This window comes from Osmia lignaria, unplaced genomic scaffold (assembly GCF_051020975.1).
Source record: "Osmia lignaria lignaria isolate PbOS001 unplaced genomic scaffold, iyOsmLign1 scaffold0001, whole genome shotgun sequence".
Taxonomy (NCBI): domain Eukaryota; kingdom Metazoa; phylum Arthropoda; class Insecta; order Hymenoptera; family Megachilidae; genus Osmia; species Osmia lignaria.
In genome coordinates, this window is record NW_027478158.1 from 22262182 (window position 1) to 22288688 (window position 26507).

Below are 26507 nucleotides of genomic sequence, written 5' to 3' on the forward strand. Positions count from 1 at the left end.
TAAGCTGGAAGTGGCATTTACAGCTCGCAATAGTGCATAGTTATCTGAAAGAAAGGGGCCACGGTGTTTCTGTATCTCTATTATGTTTGTGCGGCTTCGGAACTTTTAAATATCTTGATATATCTCGAGAACTACGCATCTGATCAAAAAATATCATAGAACATAAAAAGTAGGAAACTTAATTCTCTACAAAAAAGGTCTCTTAACATTTTGCAATAGCTCGCTTCGTTTCCGAGATATTTGCAGATTTATCTCAAGGGAAGGGGCCTGACGGACATATTTCGATATATTTCTTCTTCTTGTTGTTCTTCTTCTGCACAGCTAAGCTGGAAGTGGCATTTGCAGCTCGCAATTGTGCAGAGTTATCTCAAAGAGAGGGGCCACGGTGTTTCTGTATCTCTATTATGTTGGTGCGGCTTCGGAACTTTTAAATATCTTGATATATCTCGAGAACTACGCGTCTGATCAAAAAATATCATAGAACATAAAAAGTAGGAAACATAATTCCATACAAAAAAGGTCTCTTAACATTTTGCCATAGCTCGCTTCGTTTCCGAGATATTTGCAGATTTATCTCAAGGGAAGGGGCCTGACGGACACATTTCGAGATATTTCTTCTTCTTGTTGTTCTTCTTCTGCACGCTAAGCTGGAAGTGGCATTTGCAGCTCGCAATAGTGCAGAGATATCTCAAAGAAAGTGGCCACGGTGTTTCTGTATCTCTATTATGTTGGTGCGGCTTCGGAACTTTTAAATATCTTGATATATCTCGAGAACTACGCATCTGATCAAAAAATATCATAGAACATAAAAAGTAGGAAACATAATTCCATACAAAAAAGGTCTCTTAACATTTTGCCATAGCTCGCTTCGTTTCCGAGATATTTGCAGATTTATCTCAAGGGAAGTGGCCTGACGGACATATTTCGAGATATTTCTTCTTCTTGTTGTTCTTCTTCTGCACAGCTAAGCTGGAAGTGGCATTTGCGGCTCGCACTAGTGCAGAGTTATCTCAAAGAAAGGGGCCACGGTGTTTCTGTATCTCTATTATGTTGGTGCGGCTTCGGAACTTTTAAATATCTTGATATATCTCGAGAACTACGCATCTGATCCAAAAATATCATAGAACATAAATAGTAGGAAACTTAATTCTCTACAAAAAAGGTCTCTCAACATTTTGCCATAGCTCGCTTCGTTTCCGAGATATTTGCAGATTTATCTCAAGGGAAGGGGCCTAACGGACATATTTCCAGATATTTCTTCTTCTTGTTGTTCTTCTTCTGCACAGCTAAGCTGGAAGTGGCATTTGCGGCTCGCACTAGTGCAGAGTTATCTCAAAGAAAGGGGCCACGGTGTTTCTGTATCTCTATTATGTTGGTGCAGCTTCAGAACTTTTAAATATCTTGATATATCTCGAGAACTACGCATCTGATCAAAAAATATCATGGAACATAAAAAGTAGAAAACTTAATTCTCTACAGAAAAGGTCTCTTAACATTTTGCCATAGCTCGCTTCGTTTCCGAGATATTTGCAGATTTATCTCAAGGGAAGGGGCCTAACGGACATATTTCGTGATATTTCTTCTTCTTGTTGTTCTTCTTCTGCACAGCTAAACTGGAAGTGGCATTTCCAGGTCGCAATAGTGCAGAGTTATCTAAAAGAAAGGAGCCACGGTGTTTCTGTATCTCTATTATGTTGGTGCGGCTTCGGAACTTTTAAATATCTTGATATATCTCGAGAACTACGCGTCTGATCAAATAATATCATAGAACATAAAAAGTAGGAAACTTAATTCTCTACAAATAAGGTCTCTTAACATTTTGCCATAGCTCGCTTCGTTTCCGAGATATTTGCAGATTTATCTCAAGGGAAGGGGCCTGACGGACATATTTCGAGATATTTCTTCTTCTTGTTGTTCTTCTTCTGCACAGCTAAGCTGGAAGTGGCATTTGCAGCTCGCAATAGTGCAGAGTTATCTCAAAGAGAGGGGCCACGGTGTTTCTGTATCTCTATTATGTTGGTGCGGCTTCGGAACTTTTAAATATCTTGATATATCTCGAGAACTACGAATCTGATCAGAAAATATCATAGAAGATAAAAAGTAGGAAACTTAATTCTCTACAAAAAAGGTCTCTTAACATTTTGCCATAGCTCGCTTCGTTTCCGAGATATTTGCAGATTTATCTCAAGGGAAGGGGCCTGACGGACATATTTCGAGATATTTCTTCTTCTTGTTGTTCTTCTTCTGCACAGCTAAGCTGGAAGTGGCATTTGCAGCTCGCAATAGTGCACAGTTATCTCAAAGAAAGGGGCCACGGTGTTTCTGTATCTCTATTATGTTGGTGCGGCTTCGGAACTTTTAAATATCTCGATATATCTCGAGAACTACGCATCTGATCAAAAAATATCATAGAACATAAAAAGTAGGAAACTTAATTCTCTACAAATAAGGTCTCTTAACATTTTGGCATAGCTCGCATTCGTTTCCGAGATATTTGCAGATTTATCTCAAGGGAAGGGGCCTGACGGACATATTTCGAGATATTTCTTCTTCTTGTTGTTCTTCTTCTCCACAGCTAAGCTGGAAGTGGCATTTCCAGGTCGCAATAGTGCAGAGTTATCTAAAAGAAAGGAGCCACGGTGTTTCTGTATCTCTATTATGTTGGTGCGGCTTCGGAACTTTTAAATATCTTGATATATCTCGAGAACTACACGTCTGATCAAATAATATCATAGAACATAAAAAGTAGGAAACTTAATTCTCTACAAATAAGGTCTCTTAACATTTTGCCATAGCTCGCTTCGTTTCCGAGATATTTGCAGATTTATCTCAAGGGAAGGGGCCTGACGGACATATTTCGAGATATTTCTTCTTCTTGTTGTTCTTCTTCTGCACAGCTAAGCTGGAAGTGGCATTTGCAGCTCGCAATAGTGCAGAGTTATCTCAAAGAGAGGGGCCACGGTGTTTCTGTATCTCTATTATGTTGGTGCGGCTTCGGAACTTTTAAATATCTTGATATATCTCGAGAACTACGAATCTGATCAGAAAATATCATAGAAGATAAAAAGTAGGAAACTTAATTCTCTACAAAAAAGGTCTCTTAACATTTTGCCATAGCTCGCTTCGTTTCCGAGATATTTGCAGATTTATCTCAAGGGAAGGGGCCTGACGGACATATTTCGAGATATTTCTTCTTCTTGTTGTTCTTCTTCTGCACAGCTAAGCTGGAAGTGGCATTTGCAGCTCGCAATAGTGCACAGTTATCTCAAAGAAAGGGGCCACGGTGTTTCTGTATCTCTATTATGTTGGTGCGGCTTCGGAACTTTTAAATATCTCGATATATCTCGAGAACTACGCATCTGATCAAAAAATATCAGAGAACATAAAAAGTAGGAAACTTAATTCTCTACAAATAAGGTCTCTTAACATTTTGGCATAGCTCGCATTCGTTTCCGAGATATTTGCAGATTTATCTCAAGGGAAGGGGCCTGACGGACATATTTCGAGATATTTCTTCTTCTTGTTGTTCTTCTTCTCCACAGCTAAGCTGGAAGTGGCATTTGCAGCTCGCAATAGTGCAGAGTTATCTCAAAGAAAGGAGCCACGGTGTTTCTGTATCTCTATTATGTTGGTGCGGCTTCGGAACTTTTAAATATCTTGATATATCTCGAGAACTACGCATCTGATCAAAAAATATCATAGAACATAAAAAGTAGGAAACTTAATTCGCTACAAAAAAGGTCTCTTAACATTTTGCCATAGCTCGCTTCGTTTCCGAGATATTTGCAGATTTATCTCAAGGGAAGGGGCCTAACGGACATATTTCGTGATATTTCTTCTTCTTGTTGTTCTTCTTCTGCACAGCTAAACTGGAAGTGGCATTTCCAGGTCGCAATAGTGCAGAGTTATCTAAAAGAAAGGAGCCACGGTGTTTCTGTATCTCTATTATGTTGGTGCGGCTTCGGAACTTTTAAATATCTTGATATATCTCGAGAACTACGCGTCTGATCAAATAATATCATAGAACATAAAAAGTAGGAAACTTAATTCTCTACAAATAAGGTCTCTTAACATTTTGCCATAGCTCGCTTCGTTTCCGAGATATTTGCAGATTTATCTCAAGGGAAGGGGCCTGACGGACACATTTCGAGATATTTCTTCTTCTTGTTGTTCTTCTTCTGCACGCTAAGCTGGAAGTGGCATTTGCAGCTCGCAATAGTGCAGAGTTATCTCAAAGAAAGTGGCCACGGTGTTTCTGTATCTCTATTATGTTGGTGCGGCTTCGGAACTTTTAAATATCTTGATATATCTCGAGAACTACGCATCTGATCAAAAAATATCATAGAACATAAAAAGTAGGAAACATAATTCCATACAAAAAAGGTCTCTTAACATTTTGCCATAGCTCGCTTCGTTTCCGAGATATTTGCAGATTTATCTCAAGTGAAGTGGCCTGACGGACATATTTCGAGATATTTCTTCTTCTTGTTGTTCTTCTTCTGCACAGCTAAGCTGGAAGTGGCATTTGCGGCTCGCACTAGTGCAGAGTTATCTCAAAGAAAGGGGCCACGGTGTTTCTGTATCTCTATTATGTTGGTGCGGCTTCGGAACTTTTAAATATCTTGATATATCTCGAGAACTACGCATCTGATCCAAAAATATCATAGAACATAAATAGTAGGAAACTTAATTCTCTACAAAAAAGGTATCTCAACATTTTGCCATAGCTCGCTTCGTTTCCGAGATATTTGCAGATTTATCTCAAGGGAAGGGGCCTAACGGACATATTTCCAGATATTTCTTCTTCTTGTTGTTCTTCTTCTGCACAGCTAAGCTGGAAGTGGCATTTGCGGCTCGCACTAGTGCAGAGTTATCTCAAAGAAAGGGGCCACGGTGTTTCTGTATCTCTATTATGTTGGTGCAGCTTCAGAACTTTTAAATATCTTGATATATCTCGAGAACTACGCATCTGATCAAAAAATATCATGGAACATAAAAAGTAGAAAACTTAATTCTCTACAGAAAAGGTCTCTTAACATTTTGCCATAGCTCGCTTCGTTTCCGAGATATTTGCAGATTTATCTCAAGGGAAGGGGCCTAACGGACATATTTCGTGATATTTCTTCTTCTTGTTGTTCTTCTTCTGCACAGCTAAACTGGAAGTGGCATTTCCAGGTCGCAACAGTGCAGAGTTATCTAAAAGAAACGAGCCACGGTGTTTCTGTATCTCTATTATGTTGGTGCGGCTTCGGAACTTTTAAATATCTTGATATATCTCGAGAACTACGCGTCTGATCAAAAAATATCATACAACATAAAAAGTAGGAAACATAATTCCATACAAAAAAGGTCTCTTAACATTTTGCCATAGCTCGCTTCGTTTCCGAGATATTTGCAGATTTATCTCAAGGGAAGGGGCCTGACGGGCATATTTCGAGATATTTCTTCTTCTTGTTGTTCTTCTTCTGCACAGCTAAGCTGGAAGTGGCATTTGCAGCCCGCAATAGTGCAGAGTTATCTCAAAGAGAGGGGCCACGGTGTTTCTGTATCTCTATTATGTTGGTGCGGCTTCGGAACTTTTAAATATCTTGATATATCTCGAGAACTACGAATCTGATCAGAAAATATCATAGAAGATAAAAAGTAGGAAACTTAATTCTCTACAAAAAAGGTCTCTTAACATTTTGCCATAGCTCGCTTCGTTTCCGAGATATTTGCAGATTTATCTCAAGGGAAGGGGCCTGACGGACATATTTCGAGATATTTCTTCTTCTTGTTGTTCTTCTTCTGCACAGCTAAGCTGGAAGTGGCATTTGCAGCTCGCAATAGTGCACAGTTATCTCAAAGAAAGGGGCCACGGTGTTTCTGTATCTCTATTATGTTGGTGCGGCTTCGGAACTTTTAAATATCTCGATATATCTCGAGAACTACGCATCTGATCAAAAAATATCATAGAACATAAAAAGTAGGAAACTTAATTCTCTACAAATAAGGTCTCTTAACATTTTGGCATAGCTCGCATTCGTTTCCGAGATATTTGCAGATTTATCTCAAGGGAAGGGGCCTGACGGACATATTTCGAGATATTTCTTCTTCTTGTTGTTCTTCTTCTCCACAGCTAAGCTGGAAGTGGCATTTGCAGCTCGCAATAGTGCAGAGTTATCTCAAAGAAAGGAGCCACGGTGTTTCTGTATCTCTATTATGTTGGTGCGGCTTCGGAACTTTTAAATATCTTGATATATCTCGAGAACTACGCATCTGATCAAAAAATATCATAGAACATAAAAAGTAGGAAACTTAATTCGCTACAAAAAAGGTCTCTTAACATTTTGCCATAGCTCGCTTCGTTTCCGAGATATTTGCAGATTTATCTCAAGGGAAGGGGCCTAACGGACATATTTCGTGATATTTCTTCTTCTTGTTGTTCTTCTTCTGCACAGCTAAACTGGAAGTGGCATTTCCAGGTCGCAATAGTGCAGAGTTATCTAAAAGAAAGGAGCCACGGTGTTTCTGTATCTCTATTATGTTGGTGCGGCTTCGGAACTTTTAAATATCTTGATATATCTCGAGAACTACGCGTCTGATCAAATAATATCATAGAACATAAAAAGTAGGAAACTTAATTCTCTACAAATAAGGTCTCTTAACATTTTGGCATAGCTCGCTTCGTTTCCGAGATATTTGCAGATTTATCTCAAGGGAAGGGGCCTGACGGACATATTTCGAGATATTTCTTCTTCTTGTTGTTCTTCTTCTGCACAGCTAAGCTGGAAGTGGCATTTGCAGCTCGCAATAGTGCAGAGTTATCTCAAAGAGAGGGGCCACGGTGTTTCTGTATCTCTATTATGTTGGTGCGGCTTCGGAACTTTTAAATATCTTGATATATCTCGAGAACTACGAATCTGATCAGAAAATATCATAGAAGATAAAAAGTAGGAAACTTAATTCTCTACAAAAAAGGTCTCTTAACATTTTGCCATAGCTCGCTTCGTTTCCGAGATATTTGCAGATTTATCTCAAGGGAAGGGGCCTGACGGACATATTTCGAGATATTTCTTCTTCTTGTTGTTCTTCTTCTGCACAGCTAAGCTGGAAGTGGCATTTGCAGCTCGCAATAGTGCACAGTTATCTCAAAGAAAGGGGCCACGGTGTTTCTGTATCTCTATTATGTTGGTGCGGCTTCGGAACTTTTAAATATCTCGATATATCTCGAGAACTACGCATCTGATCAAAAAATATCATAGAACATAAAAAGTAGGAAACTTAATTCTCTACAAATAAGGTCTCTTAACATTTTGGCATAGCTCGCATTCGTTTCCGAGATATTTGCAGATTTATCTCAAGGGAAGGGGCCTGACGGACATATTTCGAGATATTTCTTCTTCTTGTTGTTCTTCTTCTCCACAGCTAAGCTGGAAGTGGCATTTGCAGCTCGCAATAGTACAGAGTTATCTCAAAGAAAGGAGCCACGGTGTTTCTGTATCTCTATTATGTTGGTGCGGCTTCGGAACTTTTAAATATCTTGATATATCTCGAGAACTACGCATTTGATCAAAAAATATCATAGAACATAAAAAGTAGGAAACTTAATTCGCTACAAAAAAGGTCTCTTAACATTTTGCCATAGCTCGCTTCGTTTCCGAGATATTTGCAGATTTATCTCAAGGGAAGGGGCCTAACGGACATATTTCGTGATATTTCTTCTTCTTGTTGTTCTTCTTCTGCACAGCTAAACTGGAAGTGGCATTTCCAGGTCGCAATAGTGCAGAGTTATCTAAAAGAAAGGAGCCACGGTGTTTCTGTATCTCTATTATGTTGGTGCGGCTTCGGAACTTTTAAATATCTTGATATATCTCGAGAACTACGCGTCTGATCAAATAATATCATAGAACATAAAAAGTAGGAAACTTAATTCTCTACAAATAAGGTCTCTTAACATTTTGCCATAGCTCGCTTCGTTTCCGAGATATTTGCAGATTTATCTCAAGGGAAGGGGCCTGACGGACACATTTCGAGATATTTCTTCTTCTTGTTGTTCTTCTTCTGCACGCTAAGCTGGAAGTGGCATTTGCAGCTCGCAATAGTGCAGAGTTATCTCAAAGAAAGTGGCCACGGTGTTTCTGTATCTCTATTATGTTGGTGCGGCTTCGGAACTTTTAAATATCTTGATATATCTCGAGAACTACGCATCTGATCAAAAAATATCATAGAACATAAAAAGTAGGAAACATAATTCCATACAAAAAAGGTCTCTTAACATTTTGCCATAGCTCGCTTCGTTTCCGAGATATTTGCAGATTTATCTCAAGGGAAGTGGCCTGACGGACATATTTCGAGATATTTCTTCTTCTTGTTGTTCTTCTTCTGCACAGCTAAGCTGGAAGTGGCATTTGCGGCTCGCACTAGTGCAGAGTTATCTCAAAGAAAGGGGCCACGGTGTTTCTGTATCTCTATTATGTTGGTGCGGCTTCGGAACTTTTAAATATCTTGATATATCTCGAGAACTACGCATCTGATCCAAAAATATCATAGAACATAAATAGTAGGAAACTTAATTGTCTACAAAAAAGGTCTCTCAACATTTTGCCATAGCTCGCTTCGTTTCCGAGATATTTGCAGATTTATCTCAAGGGAAGGGGCCTAACGGACATATTTCCAGATATTTCTTCTTCCTGTTGTTCTTCTTCTGCACAGCTAAGCTGGAAGTGGCATTTGCGGCTCGCACTAGTGCAGAGTTATCTCAAAGAAAGGGGCCACGGTGTTTCTGTATCTCTATTATGTTGGTGCAGCTTCAGAACTTTTAAATATCTTGATATATCTCGAGAACTACGCATCTGATCAAAAAATATCATGGAACATAAAAAGTAGAAAACTTAATTCTCTACAGAAAAGGTCTCTTAACATTTTGCCATAGCTCGCTTCGTTTCCGAGATATTTGCAGATTTATCTCAAGGGAAGGGGCCTGACGGACATATTTCGAGATATTTCTTCTTCTTGTTGTTTTTCTTCTGCACAGCTAAGCTGGAAGTGGCATTTGCAGCTCGCAATAGTGCAGAGTTATCTCAAAGAAAGGGGCCACGGTGTTTCTGTATCTCTATTATGTTGGTGCGGCTTCGGAACTTTTAAATATCTTGATATATCTCGAGATCTATGCATCTGATCAAAAAATATCAGAGAACATAAAAAGTAGGAAACTTAATTCTCTACAAAAAAGGTCTCTCAACATTTTGCCATAGCTCGCTTCGTTTCCGAGATACTTGCCGATTTATCTCAAGGGAAGGGGCCTGACGGACATGTTTCGAGATATTTCTTCTTCTTGTTGTTCTTCTTCTGCACAGCTAAGCTGGAAGTGGCATTTGCAGCTCGCAATTGTGCAGAGTTATCTCAAAGAGAGGGGCCACGGTGTTTCTGTATCTCTATTATGTTGGTGCGGCTTCGGAACTTTTAAATATCTTGATATATCTCGAGAACTACGAATCTGATCAGAAAATATCATAGAAGATAAAAAGTAGGAAACTTAATTCTCTACAAAAAAGGTCTCTTAACATTTTGCCATAGCTCGCTTCGTTTCCGAGATATTTGCAGATTTATCTCAAGGGAAGGGGCCTGACGGACATATTTCGAGATATTTCTTCTTCTTGTTGTTCTTCTTCTGCACAGCTAAGCTGGAAGTGGCATTTGCGGCTCGCACTAGTGCAGAGTTATCTCAAAGAAAGGGGCCACGGTGTTTCTGTATCTCTATTATGTTGGTGCGGCTTCGGAACTTTTAAATATCTTGATATATCTCGAGAACTACGCATCTGATCAAAAAATATCATAGAACATAAAAAGTAGGAAACTTAATTCTCTACAAATAAGGTCTCTTAACATTTTGGCATAGCTCGCATTCGTTTCCGAGATATTTGCAGATTTATCTCAAGGGAAGGGGCCTAACGGACATATTTCGTGATATTTCTTCTTCTTGTTGTTCTTCTTCTGCACAGCTAAGCTGGAAGTGGCATTTGCAGCTCGCATTAGTGCAGAGTTATCTCAAAGAAAGGGGCCACGGTGTTTCTGTATCTCTATTATGTTGGTGCGGCTTCTTAACTTTTAAATATCTTGATATATCTTGAGAACTACGCATCTGATCAAAAAATATCATAGAACATAGAAAGTAGGAAACTCAATCCTCTACAAAAAAGGTCTCTTAACATTTTGCAATAGCTAGCTTCGTTTCCGAGATATTTGCAGATTTATCTCAAGGGAAGGGGCCTGACGGACATATTTCGAGATATTTCTTCTTCTTGTTGTTCTTCTTCTGCACAGCTAAGCTGGAAGTGGCATTTGCAGCTCGCAATTGTGCAGAGTTATCTCAAAGAGAGGGGCCACGGTGTTTCTGTATCTCTATTATGTTGGTGCGGCTTCGGAACTTTTAAATATCTTGATATATCTCGAGAACTACGCATCTGATCAAAAAATATCATAGAACATAAAAAGTAGGAAACTTAATTCTCTACAAATAAGGTCTCTTAACATTTTGGCATAGCTCGCATTCGTTTCCGAGATATTTGCAGATTTATCTCAAGGGAAGGGGCCTGACGGACATATTTCGAGATATTTCTTCTTCTTGTTGTTCTTCTTCTCCACAGCTAAGCTGGAAGTGGCATTTGCAGCTCGCAATAGTGCAGAGTTATCTCAAAGAAAGGGGCCACGGTGTTTCTGTATCTCTATTATGTTGGTGCGGCTTCGGAACTTTTAAATATCTAGATATATCTCGAGAACTACGCGTCTGATCAAAAAATATCATAGAACATAAAAAGTAGGAAACTTAATTCTCTACAAATAAGGTCTCTTAACATTTTGGCATAGCTCGCATTCGTTTCCGAGATATTTGCAGATTTATCTCAAGGGAAGGGGCCTGACGGACATATTTCGAGATATTTCTTCTTCTTGTTGTTCTTCTTCTCCACAGCTAAGCTGGAAGTGGCATTTGCAGCTCGCAATAGTGCAGAGTTATCTCAAAGAAAGGGGCCACGGTGTTTCTGTACCTCTATTATGTTGGTGCACCTTCGGAGCTTTTAAATATCTTGATATATCTCGAGAACTGCGCATCTGATCAAAAAATATCATAGAACATAAAAAGTAGGATACTTAATTCTCTACAAAAAAGGTCTCTTAACGTTTTGCAATAGCTCGCTTCGTTTCCGAGATATTTGCAGATTTATCTCAAGGGAAGGGTCCTGATGGACATATTTCGAGATATTTCTTCTTCTTGTTGTTCTTCTTCTGCACAGCTAAACTGGAAGTGGCATTTCCAGCTCGCAATCGTGCAGAGTTATCTCAAAGAAAGGGGCCACGGTGTTTCTGTATCTCTATTATGTTGGTGCGGCTTCGGAACTTTTGAATATCTTTATATATCTCGAGAACTACGCATCCGATCAAAAAATATCATAGAACATAAAAAGTAGGAAACTTAATTCTCTACAAAAAAGGTCTCTCAACATTTTGCCATAGCTCGCTTCGTTTCCGAGATATTTGCAGATTTATCTCGAGGGATGGGGCCTGACGGACATATTTCGAGATATTTCTTCTTCTTGTTGTTCTTCTTCTGCCAGCTAAGCTGGAAGCGGCATTTGCGGCTCGCACTAGTGCAGAGTTATCTCAAAGAAAGGGGCCACGGTGTTTCTGTATCTCTATTATGTTGGTGCGGCTTCTTAACTTTTAAATATCTTGATATATCTTGAGAACTACGCATCTGATCAAAAAATATCATAGAACATAGAAAGTAGGAAACTCAATCCTCTACAAAAAAGGTCTCTTAACATTTTGCAATAGCTAGCTTCGTTTCCGAGATATTTGCAGATTTATCTCAAGGGAAGGGGCCTGACGGACATATTTCGAGATATTTCTTCTTCTTGTTGTTCTTCTTCTGCACAGCTAAGCTGGAAGTGGCATTTGCAGCTCGCAATTGTGCAGAGTTATCTCAAAGAGAGGGGCCACGTTGTTTCTGTATCTCTATTATGTTGGTGCGGCTTCGGAACTTTTAAATATCTTGATATATCTCGAGAACTACGCATCTGATCAAAAAATATCATAGAACATAAAAAGTAGGAAACTTAATTCGCTACAAAAAAGGTCTCTTAACATTTTGCCATAGCTCGCTTCGTTTCCGAGATATTTGCAGATTTATCTCAAGGGAAGGGGCCTGACGGACATTTTTCGAGATATTTCTTCTTCTTGTTGTTCTTCTTCTGCACAGCTAAGCTGGAAGTGGCATTTGCAGCTCGCAATAGTGCAGAGTTATCTCGAAGAAAGGGGCCACGGTGTTTCTGTATCTCTATTATGTTGGTGCGGCTTCGGAACTTTTAAATATCTTGATATATCTCGAGAACTACGCATCTGATCAAAAAATATCATAGAACATAAAAAGTAGGAAAGTTAATTCTCTACAAAAAAGGTCTCTTAACATTTTGCCATAGCTCGCTTCGTTTCCAAGATACTTGCAGATTTATCTCAAGGGAAGGGGCCTGACGGACATATTTCGAGATATTTCTTCTTCTTGTTGTTCTTCTTCTGCACAGCTAAACTGAGGGTGGCATTTCCAGCTCGCAGTAGTGCCGAGTTATCTCAAAGAAAGGGGCCACGGTGTTTCTGTATCTCTATTATGTTGGTGCGGCTTCGGAACTTTTAAATATCTTGATATATCTCGAGAACTACGCATCTGATCAAAAAATATCATAGAACATAAAAAGTAGAAAACTTAATTCTCTACAAAAAAGGTCTCTCAACATTTTGCCATAGCTCGCTTCGTTTCCGAGATATATGCAGATTTATCTCAAGGGAAGGGGCCTGACGGACATATTTCGAGATATTTCTTCTTCTTGTTGTTCTTCTTCTGCACAGCTAAACTGGAAGTGGCATTTCCAGCTCGCAATAGTGCAGAGTATCTGAAAGAAAGGGGCCACGGTGTTTCTGTATCTCTATTATGTTGGTGCGGCTTCGGAACTTTTAAATATCTTGATATATCTCGAAAACTACGCTTCTGATCCAAAAATATCATAGAACATAAATTGTAGGAAACATAATTCTCTACAAAAAAGGTCTCTTAACATTTTGCCATAGCTCGCTTCGCTTCCGAGATATATGCAGATTTATCTCAAGGGAAGGGGCCTGACGGACATATTTCGAGATATTTCTTCTTCTTGTTGTTCTTCTTCTGCACAGCTAAGCTGGAAGTGGCATTTGCAGCTCGCAATAGTGCAGAGTTATCTCAAAGAAAGGGGCCACGGTGTTTCTGTATCTCTATTATGTTGGTGCGGCTTCGGAACTTTTAAATATCTTGATATATCTCGAGAACTACGCATCTGATCAAATAATATCATAGAACATAAAAAGTGGGAAACTTAATTCTCCACAAATAAGGTCTCTTAACATTTTGCCATAGCTCGCTTCGTTTCCGAGATATTTGCAGATTTATCTCAAGGGAAGGGGCCTGACGGACATATTTCGAGATATTTCTTCTTCTTGTTGGTCTTCTTCTGCACAGCTAAGCTGGAAGTGGCATTTGCAGCTCGCAATAGTGCAGAGTTATCTCGAAGAAAGGGGCCACGGTGTTTCTGTATCTCTATTATGTTGGTGCGGCTTCGGAACTTTTAAATATCTTTATATATCTCGAGAACTACGCATCCGATCAAAAAATATCATAGAACATAAAAAGTAGGAAACCTAATTCTCTACAAAAAAGGTCTCTCAACATTTTGCCATAGCTCGCTTCGTTTCCGAGATATTTGCAGATTTATCTCGAGGGATGGGGCCTGACGGACATATTTCGAGATATTTCTTCTTCTTGTTGTTCTTCTTCTGCCAGCTAAGCTGGAAGCGGCATTTGCGGCTCGCACTAGTGCAGAGTTATCTCAAAGAAAGGGGCCACGGTGTTTCTGTATCTCTATTATGTTGGTGCGGCTTCTTAACTTTTAAATATCTTGATATATCTTGAGAACTACGCATCTGATCAAAAAATATCATAGAACATAGAAAGTAGGAAACTCAATCCTCTACAAAAAAGGTCTCTTAACATTTTGCAATAGCTAGCTTCGTTTCCGAGATATTTGCAGATTTATCTCAAGGGAAGGGGCCTGACGGACATATTTCGAGATATTTCTTCTTCTTGTTGTTCTTCTTCTGCACAGCTAAGCTGGAAGTGGCATTTGCAGCTCGCAATTGTGCAGAGTTATCTCAAAGAGAGGGGCCACGGTGTTTTTGTATCTCTATTATGTTGGTGCGGCTTCGGAACTTTTAAATATCTTGATATATCTCGAGAACTACGCATCTGATCAAAAAATATCATAGAACATAAAAAGTAGGAAACTTAATTCGCTACAAAAAAGGTCTCTTAACATTTTGCCATAGCTCGCTTCGTTTCCGAGATATTTGCAGATTTATCTCAAGGGAAGGGGCCTGACGGACATTTTTCGAGATATTTCTTCTTCTTGTTGTTCTTCTTCTGCACAGCTAAGCTGGAAGTGGCATTTGCAGCTCGCAATAGTGCAGAGTTATCTCGAAGAAAGGGGCCACGGTGTTTCTGTATCTCTATTATGTTGGTGCGGCTTCGGAACTTTTAAATATCTTGATATATCTCGAGAACTACGCATCTGATCAAAAAATATCATAGAACATAAAAAGTAGGAAACTTAATTCTCTACAAAAAAGGTCTCTTAACATTTTGCCATAGCTCGCTTCGTTTCCAAGATACTTGCAGATTTATCTCAAGGGAAGGGGCCTGACGGACATATTTCGAGATATTTCTTCTTCTTGTTGTTCTTCTTCTGCACAGCTAAACTGAGGGTGGCATTTCCAGCTCGCAGTAGTGCCGAGTTATCTCAAAGAAAGGGGCCACGGTGTTTCTGTATCTCTATTATGTTGGTGCGGCTTCGGAACTTTTAAATATCTTGATATATCTCGAGAACTACGCATCTGATCAAAAAATATCATAGAACATAAAAAGTAGGAAAGTTAATTCTCTACAAAAAAGGTCTCTTAACATTTTGCCATAGCTCGCTTCGTTTCCAAGATACTTGCAGATTTATCTCAAGGGAAGGGGCCTGACGGACATATTTCGAGATATTTCTTCTTCTTGTTGTTCTTCTTCTGCACAGCTAAACTGAGGGTGGCATTTCCAGCTCGCAGTAGTGCCGAGTTATCTCAAAGAAAGGGGCCACGGTGTTTCTGTATCTCTATTATGTTGGTGCGGCTTCGGAACTTTTAAATATCTTGATATATCTCGAGAACTACGCATCTGATCAAAAAATATCATAGAACATAAAAAGTAGAAAACTTAATTCTCTACAAAAAAGGTCTCTCAACATTTTGCCATAGCTCGCTTCGTTTCCGAGATATATGCAGATTTATCTCAAGGGAAGGGGCCTGACGGACATATTTCGAGATATTTCTTCTTCTTGTTGTTCTTCTTCTGCACAGCTAAACTGGAAGTGGCATTTCCAGCTCGCAATAGTGCAGAGTATCTGAAAGAAAGGGGCCACGGTGTTTCTGTATCTCTATTATGTTGGTGCGGCTTCGGAACTTTTAAATATCTTGATATATCTCGAAAACTACGCTTCTGATCCAAAAATATCATAGAACATAAATTGTAGGAAACATAATTCTCTACAAAAAAGGTCTCTTAACATTTTGCCATAGCTCGCTTCGCTTCCGAGATATATGCAGATTTATCTCAAGGGAAGGGGCCTGACGGACATATTTCGAGATATTTCTTCTTCTTGTTGTTCTTCTTCTGCACAGCTAAGCTGGAAGTGGCATTTGCAGCTCGCAATAGTGCAGAGTTATCTCAAAGAAAGGGGCCACGGTGTTTCTGTATCTCTATTATGTTGGTGCGGCTTCGGAACTTTTAAATATCTTGATATATCTCGAGAACTACGCATCTGATCAAATAATATCATAGAACATAAAAAGTGGGAAACTTAATTCTCCACAAATAAGGTCTCTTAACATTTTGCCATAGCTCGCTTCGTTTCCGAGATATTTGCAGATTTATCTCAAGGGAAGGGGCCTGACGGACATATTTCGAGATATTTCTTCTTCTTGTTGGTCTTCTTCTGCACAGCTAAGCTGGAAGTGGCATTTGCAGCTCGCAATAGTGCAGAGTTATCTCGAAGAAAGGGGCCACGGTGTTTCTGTATCTCTATTATGTTGGTGCGGCTTCGGAACTTTTAAATATCTTTATATATCTCGAGAACTACGCATCCGATCAAAAAATATCATAGAACATAAAAAGTAGGAAACCTAATTCTCTACAAAAAAGGTCTCTCAACATTTTGCCATAGCTCGCTTCGTTTCCGAGATATTTGCAGATTTATCTCGAGGGATGGGGCCTGACGGACATATTTCGAGATATTTCTTCTTCTTGTTGTTCTTCTTCTGCCAGCTAAGCTGGAAGCGGCATTTGCGGCTCGCACTAGTGCAGAGTTATCTCAAAGAAAGGGGCCACGGTGTTTCTGTATCTCTATTATGTTGGTGCGGCTTCTTAACTTTTAAATATCTTGATATATCTTGAGAACTACGCATCTGATCAAAAAATATCATAGAACATAGAAAGTAGGAAACTCAATCCTCTACAAAAAAGGTCTCTTAACATTTTGCAATAGCTAGCTTCGTTTCCGAGATATTTGCAGATTTATCTCAAGGGAAGGGGCCTGACGGACATATTTCGAGATATTTCTTCTTCTTGTTGTTCTTCTTCTGCACAGCTAAGCTGGAAGTGGCATTTGCAGCTCGCAATTGTGCAGAGTTATCTCAAAGAGAGGGGCCACGGTGTTTTTGTATCTCTATTATGTTGGTGCGGCTTCGGAACTTTTAAATATCTTGATATATCTCGAGAACTACGCATCTGATCAAAAAATATCATAGAACATAAAAAGTAGGAAACTTAATTCGCTACAAAAAAGGTCTCTTAACATTTTGCCATAGCTCGCTTCGTTTCCGAGATATTTGCAGATTTATCTCAAGGGAAGGGGCCTGACGGACATTTTTCGAGATATTTCTTCTTCTTGTTGTTCTTCTTCTGCACAGCTAAGCTGGAAGTGGCATTTGCAGCTCGCAATAGTGCAGAGTTATCTCGAAGAAAGGGGCCACGGTGTTTCTGTATCTCTATTATGTTGGTGCGGCTTCGGAACTTTTAAATATCTTGATATATCTCGAGAACTACGCATCTGATCAAAAAATATCATAGAACATAAAAAGTAGGAAACTTAATTCTCTACAAAAAAGGTCTCTTAACATTTTGCCATAGCTCGCTTCGTTTCCAAGATACTTGCAGATTTATCTCAAGGGAAGGGGCCTGACGGACATATTTCGAGATATTTCTTCTTCTTGTTGTTCTTCTTCTGCACAGCTAAACTGAGGGTGGCATTTCCAGCTCGCAGTAGTGCCGAGTTATCTCAAAGAAAGGGGCCACGGTGTTTCTGTATCTCTATTATGTTGGTGCGGCTTCGGAACTTTTAAATATCTTGATATATCTCGAGAACTGCGCATCTGATCAAAAAATATCATAGAACATAAAAAGTAGGATACTTAATTCTCTACAAAAAAGGTCTCTTAACGTTTTGCAATAGCTCGCTTCGTTTCCGAGATATTTGCAGATTTATCTCAAGGGAAGGGTCCTGATGGACATATTTCGAGATATTTCTTCTTCTTGTTGTTCTTCTTCTGCACAGCTAAACTGGAAGTGGCATTTCCAGCTCGCAATCGTGCAGAGTTATCTCAAAGAAAGGGGCCACGGTGTTTCTGTATCTCTATTATGTTGGTGCGGCTTCGGAACTTTTGAATATCTTTATATATCTCGAGAACTACGCATCCGATCAAAAAATATCATAGAACATAAAAAGTAGGAAACTTAATTCTCTACAAAAAAGGTCTCTCAACATTTTGCCATAGCTCGCTTCGTTTCCGAGATATTTGCAGATTTATCTCGAGGGATGGGGCCTGACGGACATATTTCGAGATATTTCTTCTTCTTGTTGTTCTTCTTCTGCCAGCTAAGCTGGAAGCGGCATTTGCGGCTCGCACTAGTGCAGAGTTATCTCAAAGAAAGGGGCCACGGTGTTTCTGTATCTCTATTATGTTGGTGCGGCTTCTTAACTTTTAAATATCTTGATATATCTTGAGAACTACGCATCTGATCAAAAAATATCATAGAACATAGAAAGTAGGAAACTCAATCCTCTACAAAAAAGGTCTCTTAACATTTTGCAATAGCTAGCTTCGTTTCCGAGATATTTGCAGATTTATCTCAAGGGAAGGGGCCTGACGGACATATTTCGAGATATTTCTTCTTCTTGTTGTTCTTCTTCTGCACAGCTAAGCTGGAAGTGGCATTTGCAGCTCGCAATTGTGCAGAGTTATCTCAAAGAGAGGGGCCACGTTGTTTCTGTATCTCTATTATGTTGGTGCGGCTTCGGAACTTTTAAATATCTTGATATATCTCGAGAACTACGCATCTGATCAAAAAATATCATAGAACATAAAAAGTAGGAAACTTAATTCGCTACAAAAAAGGTCTCTTAACATTTTGCCATAGCTCGCTTCGTTTCCGAGATATTTGCAGATTTATCTCAAGGGAAGGGGCCTGACGGACATTTTTCGAGATATTTCTTCTTCTTGTTGTTCTTCTTCTGCACAGCTAAGCTGGAAGTGGCATTTGCAGCTCGCAATAGTGCAGAGTTATCTCGAAGAAAGGGGCCACGGTGTTTCTGTATCTCTATTATGTTGGTGCGGCTTCGGAACTTTTAAATATCTTGATATATCTCGAGAACTACGCATCTGATCAAAAAATATCATAGAACATAAAAAGTAGGAAAGTTAATTCTCTACAAAAAAGGTCTCTTAACATTTTGCCATAGCTCGCTTCGTTTCCAAGATACTTGCAGATTTATCTCAAGGGAAGGGGCCTGACGGACATATTTCGAGATATTTCTTCTTCTTGTTGTTCTTCTTCTGCACAGCTAAACTGAGGGTGGCATTTCCAGCTCGCAGTAGTGCCGAGTTATCTCAAAGAAAGGGGCCACGGTGTTTCTGTATCTCTATTATGTTGGTGCGGCTTCGGAACTTTTAAATATCTTGATATATCTCGAGAACTACGCATCTGATCAAAAAATATCATAGAACATAAAAAGTAGAAAACTTAATTCTCTACAAAAAAGGTCTCTCAACATTTTGCCATAGCTCGCTTCGTTTCCGAGATATATGCAGATTTATCTCAAGGGAAGGGGCCTGACGGACATATTTCGAGATATTTCTTCTTCTTGTTGTTCTTCTTCTGCACAGCTAAACTGGAAGTGGCATTTCCAGCTCGCAATAGTGCAGAGTATCTGAAAGAAAGGGGCCACGGTGTTTCTGTATCTCTATTATGTTGGTGCGGCTTCGGAACTTTTAAATATCTTGATATATCTCGAAAACTACGCTTCTGATCCAAAAATATCATAGAACATAAATTGTAGGAAACATAATTCTCTACAAAAAAGGTCTCTTAACATTTTGCCATAGCTCGCTTCGCTTCCGAGATATATGCAGATTTATCTCAAGGGAAGGGGCCTGACGGACATATTTCGAGATATTTCTTCTTCTTGTTGTTCTTCTTCTGCACAGCTAAGCTGGAAGTGGCATTTGCAGCTCGCAATAGTGCAGAGTTATCTCAAAGAAAGGGGCCACGGTGTTTCTGTATCTCTATTATGTTGGTGCGGCTTCGGAACTTTTAAATATCTTGATATATCTCGAGAACTACGCATCTGATCAAATAATATCATAGAACATAAAAAGTGGGAAACTTAATTCTCCACAAATAAGGTCTCTTAACATTTTGCCATAGCTCGCTTCGTTTCCGAGATATTTGCAGATTTATCTCAAGGGAAGGGGCCTGACGGACATATTTCGAGATATTTCTTCTTCTTGTTGGTCTTCTTCTGCACAGCTAAGCTGGAAGTGGCATTTGCAGCTCGCAATAGTGCAGAGTTATCTCGAAGAAAGGGGCCACGGTGTTTCTGTATCTCTATTATGTTGGTGCGGCTTCGGAACTTTTAAATATCTTTATATATCTCGAGAACTACGCATCCGATCAAAAAATATCATAGAACATAAAAAGTAGGAAACCTAATTCTCTACAAAAAAGGTCTCTCAACATTTTGCCATAGCTCGCTTCGTTTCCGAGATATTTGCAGATTTATCTCGAGGGATGGGGCCTGACGGACATATTTCGAGATATTTCTTCTTCTTGTTGTTCTTCTTCTGCCAGCTAAGCTGGAAGCGGCATTTGCGGCTCGCACTAGTGCAGAGTTATCTCAAAGAAAGGGGCCACGGTGTTTCTGTATCTCTATTATGTTGGTGCGGCTTCTTAACTTTTAAATATCTTGATATATCTTGAGAACTACGCATCTGATCAAAAAATATCATAGAACATAGAAAGTAGGAAACTCAATCCTCTACAAAAAAGGTCTCTTAACATTTTGCAATAGCTAGCTTCGTTTCCGAGATATTTGCAGATTTATCTCAAGGGAAGGGGCCTGACGGACATATTTCGAGATATTTCTTCTTCTTGTTGTTCTTCTTCTGCACAGCTAAGCTGGAAGTGGCATTTGCAGCTCGCAATTGTGCAGAGTTATCTCAAAGAGAGGGGCCACGGTGTTTTTGTATCTCTATTATGTTGGTGCGGCTTCGGAACTTTTAAATATCTTGATATATCTCGAGAACTACGCATCTGATCAAAAAATATCATAGAACATAAAAAGTAGGAAACTTAATTCGCTACAAAAAAGGTCTCTTAACATTTTGCCATAGCTCGCTTGGTTTCCGAGATATTTGCAGATTTATCTCAAGGGAAGGGGCCTGACGGACATTTTTCGAGATATTTCTTCTTCTTGTTGTTCTTCTTCTGCACAGCTAAGCTGGAAGTGGCATTTGCAGCTCGCAATAGTGCAGAGTTATCTCGAAGAAAGGGGCCACGGTGTTTCTGTATCTCTATTATGTTGGTGCGGCTTCGGAACTTTTAAATATCTTGATATATCTCGAGAACTACGCATCTGATCAAAAAATATCATAGAACATAAAAAGTAGGAAACTTAATTCTCTACAAAAAAGGTCTCTTAACATTTTGCCATAGCTCGCTTCGTTTCCAAGATACTTGCAGATTTATCTCAAGGGAAGGGGCCTGACGGACATATTTCGAGATATTTCTTCTTCTTGTTGTTCTTCTTCTGCACAGCTAAACTGAGGGTGGCATTTCCAGCTCGCAGTAGTGCCGAGTTATCTCAAAGAAAGGGGCCACGGTGTTTCTGTATCTCTATTATGTTGGTGCGGCTTCGGAACTTTTAAATATCTTGATATATCTCGAGAACTACGCATCTGATCAAAAAATATCATAGTACATAAAAAGTAGAAAACTTAATTCTCTACAAAAAAGGTCTCTCAACATTTTGCCATAGCTCGCTTCGTTTCCGAGATATATGCAGATTTATCTCAAGGGAAGGGGCCTGACGGACATATTTCGAGATATTTCTTCTTCTTGTTGTTCTTCTTCTGCACAGCTAAACTGGAAGTGGCATTTCCAGCTCGCAATAGTGCAGAGTATCTGAAAGAAAGGGGCCACGGTGTTTCTGTATCTCTATTATGTTGGTGCGGCTTCGGAACTTTTAAATATCTTGATATATCTCGAAAACTACGCTTCTGATCCAAAAATATCATAGAACATAAATTGTAGGAAACATAATTCTCTACAAAAAAGGTCTCTTAACATTTTGCCATAGCTCGCTTCGCTTCCGAGATATATGCAGATTTATCTCAAGGGAAGGGGCCTGACGGACATATTTCGAGATATTTCTTCTTCTTGTTGTTCTTCTTCTGCACAGCTAAGCTGGAAGTGGCATTTGCAGCTCGCAATAGTGCAGAGTTATCTCAAAGAAAGGGGCCACGGTGTTTCTGTATCTCTATTATGTTGGTGCGGCTTCGGAACTTTTAAATATCTTGATATATCTCGAGAACTACGCATCTGATCAAATAATATCATAGAACATAAAAAGTAGGAAACTTAATTCTCCACAAATAAGGTCTCTTAACATTTTGCCATAGCTCGCTTCGTTTCCGAGATATTTGCAGATTTATCTCAAGGGAAGGGGCCTGACGGACATATTTCGAGATATTTCTGCTTCTTGTTGGTCTTCTTCTGCACAGCTAAGCTGGAAGTGGCATTTGCAGCTCGCAATAGTGCAGAGTTATCTCGAAGAAAGGGGCCACGGTGTTTCTGTATCTCTATTATGTTGGTGCGGCTTCGGATCTTTTAAATATCTCGATATATCTCGAAAACTACGCTTCTGATCAAAAAATATCATAGAACGTAAATTGGGGGAAACATAATTCTCTACAAAAAAGGTCTGTTAACATTTTGCCATAGCTCGCTTCGTTTCCGAGATATTTGCAGATTTATCTCAAGGGAAGGGGTCTGACGGACATATTTCGAGATATTTCTTCTTCTTGTTGTTCTTCTTCTGCACAGCTAAGCTGGAAGTGGCATTTGCAGCTCGCAATAGTGCAGAGTTATCTCAAAGAAAGGGGCCACGGTGTTTCTGTATCTCTATTATGTTGGTGCGGCTTCGGAACTTTTAAATATCTTGATATATCTCGAGAAGTACGCATCCGATCAAAAAATATCATAGAACATAAAAAGTAGGAAACTTAATTCTCTACAAAAAAGGTCTCTTAACATTTTGCCATAGCTCGCTTCGTTTCCGAGATATTTGCAGATTTATCTCGAGGGAAGGGGCCTGACGGACATATTTCGAGATATTTCTTCTTCTTGTTGTTCTTCTTCTGCACAGCTAAGCTGGACGTGGCATTTACAGCTCGCAATAGTGCAGAGTTATCTCAAAGAAAGGGGCCACGGTGTTTCTGTATCTCTATTATGTTGGTGCGGCTTCGGAACTTTTAAATATCTTGATATATCTCGAGAACTACGCATCTGATCAAAAAATATCATGGAACATAAAAAGTAGGAAACTTAATTCTCAACAAAAAAGGTCTCTTAACATTTTGCCATAGCTCGTTTCGTTTCCGAGATATTTGCAGATATATCTCAAGGGAAGGGGCCTGACGGACATATTTCGAGATATTTCTTCTTCTTGTTGTTCTTCCTCTGCACAGCTAAGCTGGAAGTGGCATTTGCAGCTCGCAATAGTGCAGAGTTATCTCAAAGAAAGGGGCCACGGTGTTTCTGTATCTCTATTATGTTGGTGCGGCTTCGGAACTTTTAAATATCTTGATATATCTCGAGAACTACGCATCTGATCAAAAAATATCATAGAACATAAAAAGTAGGAAACTTAATTCCCTACAAAAAAGGTCTCTTAACATTTTGCCATAGCTCGGTTCGTTTCCGAGATATTTGCAGATTTATCTCAAGGGAAGGGGCCTAACGGACATATTTCGTGATATTTCTTCTTCTTGTTGTTCTTCTTCTGCACAGCTAAACTGGAAGTGGCATTTCCAGGTCGCAATAGTGCAGAGTTATCTAAAAGAAAGGAGCCACGGTGTTTCTGTATCTCTATTATGTTGGTGCGGCTTCGGAACTTTTAAATATCTTGATATATCTCGAGAACTACGCGTCTGATCAAAAAATATCATAGAACATAAAAAGTAGGAAACATAATTCCATACAAAAAAGGTCTCTTAACATTTTGCCATACCTCGCTTCGTTTCCGAGATATTTGCAGATTTATCACAAGGGAAGGGGCCTGACGGACATATTTCGAGATATTTCTTCTTCTTGTTGTTCTTCTTCTGCACAGCTAAGCTGGAAGTGGCATTTGCAGCTCGCAATAGTGCAGAGTTATCTCAAAGAGAGGGGCCACGGTGTTTCTGTATCTCTATTATGTTGGTGCGGCTTCGGAACTTTTAAATATCTTGATATATCTCGAGAACTACGAACCTGATCAGAAAATATCATAGAAGATAAAAAGTAGGAAACTTAATTCTCTACAAAAAAGGTCTCTTAACATTTTGCCATAGCTCGCTTCGTTTCCGAGATATTTGCAGATTTATCTCAAGGGAAGGGGCCTGACGGACATATTTCGAGATATTTCTTCTTCTTGTTGTTCTTCTTCTGCACAGCTAAGCTGGAAGTGGCATTTGCAGCTTGCAATAGTGCACAGTTATCTCAAAGAAAGGGGCCACGGTGTTTCTGTATCTCTATTATGTTGGTGCGGCTTCGGAACTTTTAAATATCTCGATATATCTCGAGAACTACGCATCTGATCAAAAAATATCATAGAACATAAAAAGTCGGAAACTTAATTCTCTACAAATAAGGTCTCTTAACATTTTGGCATAGCTCGCATTCGTTTCCGAGATATTTGCAGATTTATCTCAAGGGAAGGGGCCTGACGGACATATTTCGAGATATTTCTTCTTCTTGTTGTTCTTCTTCTCCACAGCTAAGCTGGAAGTGGCATTTGCAGCTCGCAATAGTGCAGAGTTATCTCAAAGAAAGGGGCCACGGTGTTTCTGTACCTCTATTATGTTGGTGCAGCTTCGGAACTTTTAAATATCTTGATATATCTCGAGAACTGCGCATCTGATCAAAAAATATCATAGAACATAAAAAGTAGGAAACTTAATTCTCTACAAAAAAGGTCTCTTAACGTTTTGCAATAGCTCGCTTCGTTTCCGAGATATTTGCAGATTTATCTCAAGGGAAGGGTCCTGATGGACATATTTCGAGATATTTCTTCTTCTTGTTGTTCTTCTTCTGCACAGCTAAACTGGAAGTGGCATTTCCAGCTCGCAATCGTGCAGAGTTATCTCAAAGAAAGGGGCCACGGTGTTTCTGTATCTCTATTATGTTGGTGCGGCTTCGGAACTTAAATATCTTTATATATCTCGAGAACTACGCATCCGATCAAAAAATATCATAGAACATAAAAAGTAGGAAACTTAATTCTCTACAAAAAAGGTCTCTCAACATTTTGCCATAGCTCGCTTCGTTTCCGAGATATTTGCAGATTTATCTCGAGGGATGGGGCCTGACGGACATATTTCGAGATATTTCTTCTTCTTGTTGTTCTTCTTCTGCCAGCTAAGCTGGAAGCGGCATTTGCGGCTCGCACTAGTGCAGAGTTATCTCAAAGAAAGGGGCCACGGTGTTTCTGTATCTCTATTATGTTGGTGCAGCTTCGGATCTTTTAAATATCTCGATATATCTCGAAAACTACGCTTCTGATCAAAAAATATCATAGAACATAAATTGTAGGAAACATAATGCTCTACAAAAAAGGTCTCTTAACATTTTGCCATGGCTCGTTTCGTTTCCGAGATATTTGCAGATATATCTCAAGGGAAGGGGCCTGACGGACATATTTCGAGATATTTCCTCTTCCTGTTGTTCTTCTTCTGCACAGCTAAACTGGAAGTGGCATTTCCAGCTCGCAATAGCGCAGAGTTATCTCAAAGAAAGGGGCCACGGTGTTTCTGTATCTCTATTATGTTGGTGCGGCTTCGGAACTTTTAAATATCTTGATGTATCTCGAGAACTACGCATCTGATCAAAAAATATGATAGAACATAAAAAGTAGGAAACTTAATTCTCTACAAAAAAGGTCTCTTAACATTTTGCCATAGCTCGCTTCGTTTCCAAGATACTTGCAGATTTATCTCAAGGGAAGGGGCCTGACGGACATATTTCGAGATATTTCTTCTTCTTGTTGTTCTTCTTCTGCACAGCTAAGCTGGAAGCGGCATTTGCAGCTCGCAATAGTGCAGAGTTATCTCAAAGAAAGGGGCCACGGTGTTTCTGTATCTCTATTATGTTGGTGCGGCTTCGGAACTTTTAAATATCTTGATATATCTCGAGAACTACGCCTCTGATCAAAAAATATCATAGAACATAAAAAGTAGGAAACTTAATTCTCTACAAAAAAGGTCTCTTAACATTTTGCCATAGCTCGCTTCGTTTCCAAGATACTTGCAGATTTATCTCAAGGGAAGGGGCCTGACGGACATATTTCGAGATATTTCTTCTTCTTGTTGTTCTTCATCTGCACAGCTAAACTGGAAGTGGCATTTCCAGCTCGCAGTAGTGCCGAGTTATCTCAAAGAAAGGGGCCACGGTGTTTCTGTATCTCTATTATGTTGGTGCGGCTTCGGAACTTTTAAATATCTTGATATATCTCGAGAACTACGCATCTGATCAAAAAATATCATAGAACATAAAAAGTAGAAAACTTAATTCTCTACAAAAAAGGTCTCTCAACATTTTGCCATAGCTCGCTTCGTTTCCGAGATATATGCAGATTTATCTCAAGGGAAGGGGCCTGACGGACATATTTCGAGATATTTCTTCTTCTTGTTGTTCTTCTTCTGCACAGCTAAACTGGAAGTGGCATTTCCAGCTCGCAATAGTGCAGAGTTATCTGAAAGGAAGGGGCCACGGTGTTTCTGTATCTCTATTATGTTGGTGCGGCTTCGGAACTTTTAAA